Source organism: Electrophorus electricus, chromosome 26 (genome assembly GCF_041902795.1).
Source record: "Electrophorus electricus isolate QZ-2024a chromosome 26, ASM4190279v1, whole genome shotgun sequence".
NCBI lineage: Eukaryota > Metazoa > Chordata > Actinopteri > Gymnotiformes > Gymnotidae > Electrophorus > Electrophorus electricus.
This window is the reverse complement of record NC_137522.1, coordinates 8631983-8642158: the sequence shown is the minus strand read 5'-3', so window position 1 is coordinate 8642158 and position 10176 is coordinate 8631983. Positions and strand designations below refer to the sequence as shown.

At 48.0% G+C, this 10176-nt stretch overlaps 1 long non-coding RNA gene across 2 annotated transcripts; it reads left to right on the top strand.

Moving 5' to 3' along the window:
• Window positions 1–1632: 1632 nt before the first annotated feature.
• On the top strand, window positions 1633–8160 carry LOC145653918 (uncharacterized). 2 transcript variants are annotated; one of them, XR_014120168.1, is made up of 4 exons: window positions 5111–5286; window positions 5816–5844; window positions 7052–7160; window positions 7271–8160. It is a non-coding gene; the product is annotated as an uncharacterized LOC145653918 (long non-coding RNA). The 2 variants fall into 2 exon arrangements; XR_014120169.1 differs by lacking the exons at window positions 5111–5286; window positions 5816–5844 and adding an exon at window positions 1633–1941.
• The last annotated feature ends 2016 nt before the right edge of the window (window positions 8161–10176 follow it).

Sequence of the window (10176 nt, the reverse complement as noted above, 5' to 3'; positions counted from 1 at the left end):
ACGTTTAACTTCTATTATAGTATCCATGTACAGGAGCATTCTTAAACTATCATGTTTACCTATGCATGTGACTCAACTTGCCAACTATATTTCTTTTCCTTTATTCATTATCTGGAAAAACATTTCCACTCCAAGCTTTTATTGTTAAAACAAACCTTGTATATTTGTTCGACAGCCACGGAGCCCAGGTTGTTCTAGCTGCTGGATGTTATTACTCTTTTGCGTGTACGTTTTCTCATCTCCGGTTTCTGCTTTGGTGTGTTTTTACAGCGGCGCTGTTGTTTGGTGTCATAACAGACGGGCCTGCTCTGAGGCTCGTTCCGCTCGTCCGCACTCGCTTGTGTGCGGCGCCGCTGGCTGAAGGTGACCGGCTGCGCTGCTCTCGCTCTGTTACACCGTGTTTTTCTTTGCACTGGAATTTCGTCAGGCTGAGAAGGTGTCATGGAAGACAGGGGATATATGGGCTCACTACAATGAGCCCGTATTTGAACTGTTCTGTGTTCCAGAGGCCTGTGAAGATTGATAGCAGCCCGGTTGAGCTGGTGTTAGAATGGCGTTAGAAAGGGGCGGAATGCAGATAATGTGAGGAGAAAGGTGAGGAGGATCGGACCTTCACGCTGATCCAGTGTGGCTATCATTCCCAAACTAGAAGCCCGTTAAATGGGATATTTACGTGGGAATCTTATGCTGAAAGCTCTACAGTACTTATTGCTGCTTTCCCAGGCCAGGACAATAAGGGAGGAGGCTAACGCACATATAGAGCAGCTGACATTCACATAGAAATGAGAGATCCATTTCACTTCTTTGAAAGGCTGGCCATCATTTCAGCATAATCCGCCTTTGTGTCAATTTCTTCTAGAGAGATCTGCTCAGTTACAGCTTCCTCTTGATGCAAAACTCCCATAATTCTTGGCAGGTGCTTTCCAAAATGTGTCTCCCTAACATCATCCTGTGGGATGAAGGGTCTTAGGAAGAGAGAGGGAGGGGATGAGTGGTACACTGAGCCGAGGCTCCATGTGCGCGTGTTCTCGTGCGTACGCTTCCCTGGGCGCGGCGCCGTCGCCCTGGTGATGCAGCGACGGAGGCGCAGCATGGCCGGTGACTCACGCCGTTGGCTGCCGCATTTGCGGGAATGGCGGCTGTCGCCTTGGTGCGGCTCTCTTGGCTGCCAGGCCTGGGAACCTGGCCAACAGCGGTACGGGAGGGAGCTACAGGCACGCGGGGCCTGGCACGCCGACCGTCCTGAGCGGCGTGCCCGTCTGCGTGTGCGTCCGCGCGCTCGATCGCCCGTGTGGGAAACGCTATGAGAGGCACAGCAAACAGAGAGCACCTGCAGGGCAGCTAAAGCGATTTGTGGTGAGCATAAACGGGCTTGCCAGAGAGAAGTGTGACGTAGCGCCAGCGTAAGGGTACTGCCTCCGTCCGCCAGGCTCTGGGCAGAGAAAGTACAGGCGTGTGTTAAATCTCTCCGTAGTTTCCTGACCTGCTTCTATTTTTAGCGTGCTCTAGAACAAAGAACTAGCACTGTGGCTGGATGCTACTTCCTGTTTAACCTTTTGTGTGTGTGTGCATGTGCATGCATCTCCAAGGTCTAGGCCAATAATTCTCTGACACATCAGCCCACTGAGTGTGTAAAAGGCCAGCTGAGAAAATCTCTTGGACAGAAAGAAAACGCAAACCTGATTATGCAAAAACGGGTGCTGTCCCCCAGACCAGAAGCAGAAGCCTTTTGCAGGGAACGCTGACTGAAAGCATTTGCGCTGACCACACAGTGCACGAGTGTTCGGGGCTGACCTTCACACTGTGGGCTGTTGCCTGCCTTGGATAAGCGCACTCTTCAGCCTTCTGAAAGAGCAAGCCATGCGCTGGCCCAGTTCTCAGAGTGCTGCTTTGTGGGATTTGGTGGGCTGAACGCAGAGGCGAGCAGTCAGGCGCAGAGAGGTGAGCGAACACACAGGAACCGCAGCCCTTTTAAACGCCCCTTTGACATGTGCTTGAAAAGAGCTGCACTTTTCCGAGATTTCTCTGCTTCCTGTTGTAGGTTTTGATAGGCTAAAGATGGCTCATGCTATAGCCTATTGTTAGTGTATCTAAGTTCATGGGAACCTTTTTTTTAATATGCATAAAGAGTCTCAAAGTATAATTTTGATATTTATTAAAATATTATGCTAAAATGATGTAAGATAATAAGAATGAAGACTTTTGTTTGATAAGTTAATTCAAGTCAAATTTAATTCAGATTCAATTAGTCAGTGTAATTCAGTGAACTGTACCCACCTCAGAAACCATCTGGTCTTACACTGGTCCACAGAACTAACCTTGTATAATTACAGAGCAAATTGGCGATGGCTAGATCAGCACATTTTCAAGCGTCCTGTGACCGCAACTATTTTTCACCAGATAACCCTGCCACCTCTTTCCCACAATGCACTGGGGTACAGGTCACACTGTAAGTGGGTCGCGCCAGGGAACCGCTGTGTTTACCAAACAAACGCCCCGTGCTGATTAGCTGGCAGTGGGCAGGCCTCTCTCTGTATATGTCTGCTGATGTTTTGGAGGTCCTTTGGAGCGGGTCAAAAGGGACTTTGGTGTGAAACGTAAACAGACATGCTCCCGAGGGCAGGAGTGCGGCAAATACCGACATGATGCCAACGTAAACACGCTGACGAAGCGATGGGGAGGGAGTGAAGTGACAAAACCGAGGCCAAGGAAGCCTTGAAAGGGCGGCTTCCTTAGCCAAAGGTGCAGGCCTCGGTTTAGGGTGGGTTTACTGTACTGTTACTACGCTTTGACAGAATACAGCGGGACATACGGCATTTTCCGCTGAATAAGATGCTGGCCACTAGTACACGGTTCCCAAACGGGTGTCACTTTCATGGCAAGCATGAGTGCTGCCTGACCAACCTTGTCCGCAAGATCAAGCCTTTTAATGACGGTTATCAACTTTTCAGCGTTTCAGTGCAAAACTAGCCCGGGCTCGGGCTGAATAATTAAATATGTGACGGGCACAGAACAAATACTCAGAACTTCAAAATCTCAGCGCACATAAAACCAGAACACTGCACTATATTGGGACATCTCGTTCTGTCCTCCCAAAAATGAGCGAAATGACTCAAATCTCCGAGACGTGAGGAGACGTGACGATATTAGCGCGTGACTCAGAGGATGACACCATTTTTAACAGGAACAAAAAGTTGCAAGAATGAAGACAAGGATGCAGGTTGTCCGAGTCGAGGGTATCGACACTTCGCGCACGGAATAGCCGGGATTACTCGGTACGGCACTGCTTGTTGTACGGTGGACAACAAGTGAAACCCCCCTCACCCAGTGGCGTTTACCCCGCCTTCTTCTGTGCTGTTCCTTCATGCTGCCGGGCTGATGTCCAGCGTGTATGTTCTCTCGGTGACGGGAAATGAATTTGTGTATGGGAACATTGGAGGAAATGAGCCTACTAAAACTGAGCAACTAAGGCGGATTAGCGAACCCCGCGCCTCGACTTAAAGTCCGTTCCAAAGGGTCTTGCGACTTGTAAAATGAGCTCAGCACACTCGTGGCCCGCGCTAGGGCCTGAATTATTCACGTCAGCTTCATCACCTCAATTATTGATGAAATAAATGAAAGATAAGGAACAAAAGAATCCTTTTGGGGGGGGGGGGGGGGGTGAGCAATAAAGATGCAACCTTAGAGAAAGGCACCGTGTGCAACTGTCAACTTGCCCACCCTCAAGTAAAAAGATTCCTGACTGAAAACAGGCTTTAACATAATATCAGAAGTTGTTCTCCCTGAAGATGAGTTGAAGCTCTTAAGCGTGACTTACTGCCGTGATCACCCGGTGACGGGAGCAGGAGCTGTGGAAAAGGTCATACAGGCATCCATGCTGGTCACCTACTTTGGGGCTTGCGTTAGCTGAGCCTGAAGAGATTCTTTGGAGTAGAAGCGGGTGAGTGAACGGAGGGGTCTTACCCAAACCCTCATTGTCTTCGCCTGAATTTCCCCTCTCTTCTGCTGTGCGCGCATGTGCATGTGTGCGTATGCGTGTGTCTGGGTCCAGACACTTGGAACGATTTAGTGAGTATGTCGAGTGTGGGTGGAAAGGAATGCGTGCCCAGATAAAAAAGAAAAGGAGGAGAAGAGAAGCAGATCGGAGAGAAGGGGGGCGGAGACCCGGCCGCGATGGCCACAGACGGATCACGAGAGGGCATCCGAGTGGGGGGGGGGGGGGGGGGAGAGAGAGAGCCGGTGGTGGTGGGTAAAAGGAGCACACGCCACCTGAGATACAGGAACACTTCAGGCTAAGGAATGCCGAGGGTGGGATGGAGCAGTGAGGGTGAACAGGGGGCCACTGAGAAGGGGGGATTGGGGGGGGGGGCGGCGGAGTAGAGAAAGAGAGAGAAGAAGCGTGAAAAGCCAACAGCCCACTCCTCTAGCTACTGTTCTCCATCAAACAGATCTCCAATGACTTTTCCAGGTCTTGCTTAGGGATAAATCTGGTGCTATTGCAATACAGGCTACACATCTCTCTCTTAAAGCAGGGGGGGGCTCCTAATGATGCAGAAGTGTAAGGTTAGCATGTGCCACATTAAATCCAACATCTCTCCTCCACCCATCTCAGAGGGCCAAGCACAGGGTTCCATTTCATTTCCCATCTCCCCCTCTCTTTCCTACTCCATCTCGCTTTCATTCTCTCCCTTCCTCCCTCCCTCCCTCCCTCCCTCTCTCCACCATTCCCCTCCTCTCCCTATTTATCTTTGTTTTTCCTCAACCCCCATTTATTGACTCCGACCCCTTGCTCTCCTTCTCCTCTCTCTGCATCGCATCGCCTCCCCCCACCTCTCGCTTTACCTCCCTCCCCCATCTTCCTGCCTGCCAAACCCCCCCCCCTCCCCACCGCACTCACACCCACACACACACACACACACGCACGCACACACTCCGCCTAAAGCCAGTTGGCCCATGTGACTGTGCTCAGTTGGAGTGGCTGCAGTGCTGGGGCTGCCTGCACTGCCAGTGAATTCCACCCGAATACCAATGAGCTCCCAGCTTTTCCGAGGGAGTGTGGCCGTCGAGTGGGTGGACAGCTCGCACGCACACACACACACGCGCGCGCGCACACAGACACACAAGATGTGCTGCTTACTCCATGCGTGTCACAAACGCTGCCTGCATACAAAAGCGTTTTGACGAAGGTGAATGGCCAGGATAGTCCAGTGCAATTCTACGTGCAAGCTGGGATTCTGACATACAGAAATCCGACATGTTCTTCCACGTATTGATTCCAGAACTCAAGTGAGTTTGACTGTTGCACATAGGTCACCATTGATTGTTCACTATTGACTGGATGATCAACTAAAAATATTGCTTGCCTATGGTGACACCTATTTGAAATAAACACATTGCCTATGTAGTGAACCTATATCATCTATAGAAAATGTACTGCAAGCTTGAGGAAACATAACATAGACTTTTAAAGGGAGGCAATTTGAAACCAAAGCATGTTTTGCCAAAGGCAGAGCATGACAGACTGAGTCGATTCTTTAGAATTAGCTACAACCAAAAGAAGGGCAACCTTTCTCAGAGCCCCACCCGTTCAGTTGATCATGGAGGTCATGGTCTATAGTGTTTATGAAAATTGAGGGAAATAAAATTGCAGAACCTTGTCAAATGCATTCTCCAATAGGATACAGAATTGTTTAATCTGAGGTAGTGTTGCAATGGGCTGTGTGGTCTGAAGTGCCCTACCAATCAATCCATTGATTGATCGGTCTCCATGGCAATGGGCAATAAGAGTTTAAAAGGGATTATCTTTCTTTTCCAGGGAGGAATGGGAAGGACCTTTGTCTTCGTGTAAGTGAAAAAGCTCTCACCTCTTCAGAAGATACCGTATAGAGCTCAGTCATTAATCCCAAGAATATTAAACTACCACTGTTGCAGAAACAGCACTGTGGCCATTGTCCATGCTCAGAAGGTGACCGGATCATCTGATCCTCGAGTACACGGCAATGCCTTAGTTCGCTACTCTGGTAGTCTGAGCGCTCCTAACATTTTGGCTGCGATGGGGGCAGTACTGGTGCATCGTGGTGCAGGCATGGCCATAGATGGCATGGAACGACAGTGGGCATGGAGTTGGCGGAGTCGATGCCCATGTCACCGGTGGGGAGCAGCTGGCAGCGTGCTGGCCGGTGAGGGCTGTGTGAGGAAGATGTGCAGCAGGCTGGAAACGGGCTGCAGGGGAACGCGGGCGCAGCCGAACAGCTGCTAACGAGTGTGAGGTTCCAGGTTGAGCTGCAGTCTGACTCTGATGGACTGTGTGAAAAGCCCTCTCCCTGACTCTCTACCTCTCTCCCCATCTCTCTGTTTCTCCCCATCTCTCTCTCTCTCCCTCTCTTCCTCTCACTCTTTTCCTGTCTCTCTTCTACTGTCTCAATCTCTCCCTCACGCTCACTTTTTTTTTTCTCTTCCTCTTTATAGTGCTTCTTTCTCTCCCTCCGTTTCTACTTTTGCAGAGCAAAAACAAACTCGTTTCCATACGAATGGAGTGTGGGTCTGCAGCCAGTGGAATTACAAATATTTCATCTCTTACCTAGAGAGCCTGCTGCTATCTTTGGTCATAGCCCTAGACTTTGCCTCACCTCTCTCTCTCTCTCTCTCTCTCTCTCTCTCTCTCTCTCTCTCTCTCTCTCTCTCTCTCTCCCCCCTTCTCTGCTGTGCACACCTGACTGGACCATCCGGGACTGGCAGCTGTGAGGGTTTGAGCAGGCTCCCTGGCATAGCGTGTTCATCATTTGGCACCCCCAAATACTGTCTGCAGGGTTTGGCTAGAGAAGACTTGGGGCATTGGCTATTGCACTGAAGTGGGCACTCAAGCTATCTGTGCTCGCTCTCTCTCTCTCTCTCTCTCTCTCTCTCTCTCTCTCTCTCTCTCTCTCTCTCTCTCTCTCTCTCCCCTTCTCCAGCCGCCCACTCTGTTTTTTTCTGTCCAAGCACCTGACATCTTTTTTCTTTTTTTTTCTTTTTTTTTCTTGCATCCTCATTTTATCCCCCGCAAACAAAGCCCAGATTGTTGCTGAGAATGTCCTGTCCTCCAGCCCTGGACAGAGGCTCCAGCATGAAGCGCAACACAGGGCACGGAGAAGTGGCACAGATGGCCAGTGCATAATACAGTTAGTTACAGTTCCCGCCATCAGAGAAGCACACATTACATGATCTAATTCTCCCTTTTCCTCTCTTCCATCTTTTTCCCTCTGTCACTCTTTGTTTTCCTCCTCTCTAGATACACTACCCCCTATTCAGACCCGTTAGGACGGAAATACAAGGGCGGAAAAGACCAAGGACTGCTCCGGGTTTGACTGAGGAAGCCTTATTTTTCCACCAGGAGACTGCAATAAAAATTGAATGAGCAGGATAAATAATTCAGACTTGGTTTCCAGCGAGAAAACGGATTTTTGCAGACGAAAGTGTAGAAATCAATGCTCTCTTTCACCTCCTGTGTGCTCAGCAGAAGGAAGGTGTGTGAATGCGTGTGTGTTTTGAGGAGATTGTGCGTGTAGGTGCATGCAGATGATCGCTAGATTGGTACTGGAAGAATTTAATGGGTTAGTAATATATGTTATATGTTGACCATAGGTAAATAAGGTTTGAAATGAAGAATGTGCCATGAAATTAAGAAAAAAAAAACTTCTTCAGGAAAGCAAAGACAAACAGATATACAGTGATAATAGATCAGTTACGGGAGTATAATTAAATGAGAAAATATTTTTATTTGTATTTAAAATATAGACATTTTTGGGAAGGATTAAAATAACAAGGCATCTAACAAAGGTAGATGGGGAAAATGTGAATATCTGCTAATAACATATTAATAAAATAACATGAAGATAACATGAAATAACAATAAAATAATAAAATAACATGAAGAAAACAAGCTCGTTGATGAGGTGCAGGGTTTTTCATGTTGACTTTATAAGGCGGTAGAACATGCATGACACTGCATGTCATGGAGAAAGTAGGGACTATAGAATTTACTATAACGAGTTAAAAGTCATTGTGAATGTCAGAACACATGTGGAGAGATGAAGCAAGTTCCCACAGAGGGCAAAAACCCCACAGATCCGTGAAAAAGTGCTCCAGACGCTACCATTAGGAAGAACCATTAAAAATTCAGTGACAGCCGAAGCTTTTTCATCGCACTCTATCTTGTGTGTGTGTGTGAGTGTGTGTGAGTGTGTGTATTGGTGAGGTTATAAAAGAGAGTTAAACATTAGTCCCCATAATAGGAAACTTTAAACATTTGGGAAATATTTTGTGAGTGTTCTTTAAGAAGAATGCAACAAAAATTGAGCTTTCACTCGAAAAAGTTACAAGACGTCCTTTTGGTTAATGAGTTTTGTTTTTTTGGTATAAGCTTAGCAGCAATTATCTATAGTGATAAACCATCATAATAAAAACAGGGAGAGAGTCTGTGTGTGTGTGTGTGTGTGTGTATGGTGGGGGTGGCTTTCTGCTTTAAGGATAAGCATTGAATCAGAAAGATAAAACTAGCAGGAGATATATAGCTGTAATAAATATGTCTATCTGAGGAACCCAGGGCAAGGTAATGCAAGGTTAATGAAGCACGCCACCATTTCACTGGCAGAAGTAAACAGTCACTTCTGTTTATTTGCCTTTTTCCAGACTTCTGGGAGAGTGACACAGAACAGGACAGAGGCGTGAAGGGGGGGGGGGGGTTGAGAAGAAAGAGAGGACAAATGGATGATGCTCCATTCCCACTCTGACACCCACATTCCCTGTTGAGCCACCACTCCATCTACAGGGGAGAGAGGAGACTGTTGTCTTTTCTGTTGTCTCCCAATCCTTCTCTTTCTCGCTCGTTGGTTTTGTCTCTGCCACTCCACTGCCCACTCTCAGGTTCAGAGGTCATGGCTTTGCCAGAGTTTCATGGTCTAGTTTGTAATTGCAGTCTTCCAGTGATCTGCAGTTATTTTCCGCTACCCAAACCAGGCCTCCATACATTACGAGCAAACTTAGCAGCCTGGTTTCAGGAAAGCATTTTCTGGTTAGCTTCTACACACATATCGCCTGACAGTTCTTTAACTGCCTCCTCCTGTGGCTGCCACCAAAACACTGCCTGATCTGTTTCCATGAAGATTCTACCTCATACCTCCAAGGACTTACACTTCATACGTAGCTACGTCAGCATACAGCACAAATGCAACGCTCCACCATTACACCGTTAGGCATGCGCCCGACTTGGTTAGGTCCAGTAATGACTAAGCCCCCTGGGCAAGCCATATATCTGGATGAGTCATATTGCCAGGTGACTGGTTTGGCAGAGGAACACGGCAGTTTTTTTCTGCTCACATCACAGCCTTTGATCTCCGTTGGTGAAGTGATTACCTGGTAGAGGGGGTGAGCTCTGTCATGCAGTGCATTGTGGGTGCTGAGGAGGACTCTAACCAGCTTCAAAGACTCTGCCAAAGGCCAAACACCAGTTCGGGCCACTGGTGTCATCAGCTGAGAGTGAATCGCATCCCGTTCATTTTTCCTACTTCATTCTGAGTCAACATTATTGAGATGAGAACGCAAACGGCTTCACTAATGACAAAGTCCCAAAATAAGGTGCTACTCCTCTTCAGCCCCCATAGATTTCAAATCAAAAACCAAGCATGCGAGGTCTCAGTGAGACTCCTTTTTAAAAATTTTCCGCACACTCAGATGCTAACGTCTAGTCCCACTGAGGCCTGACATGTCGTAGCGTGTGCAGCAGGAGCGCAGCCCCAGAGGGGGAGTAGGGAGGGGTTAGAAACGGGCAGGTAGAGTGCAGAGCAGCGTACAGGAGGAACCATTTCTCCCACGAGTCAAGGAACCACCTTGTTCTTCCAGACTTCCAGACGCACTGGCCTTCAGCCTGTCTGCACTAACCTCACCCAGGGACTGGGACTCTCTTACTGCAAGCCCAGTCATGACCAGTTCTCCTTCCAGTAATGCATCTCCACCTAAGGCACACAAATAATGGAACGCTCTGCAAATGGGACACACTAACTAGGACGCAATTTAATTTTATGAAACACATAAAGAAGAACATGAGGTGAACTGAATTCATTTAAGGAAGCCTATAAGTAATCAAACTGCTTTCATAGGAGAAACGTGATAACAGAACCAGTCCTACATTTGTTTTGG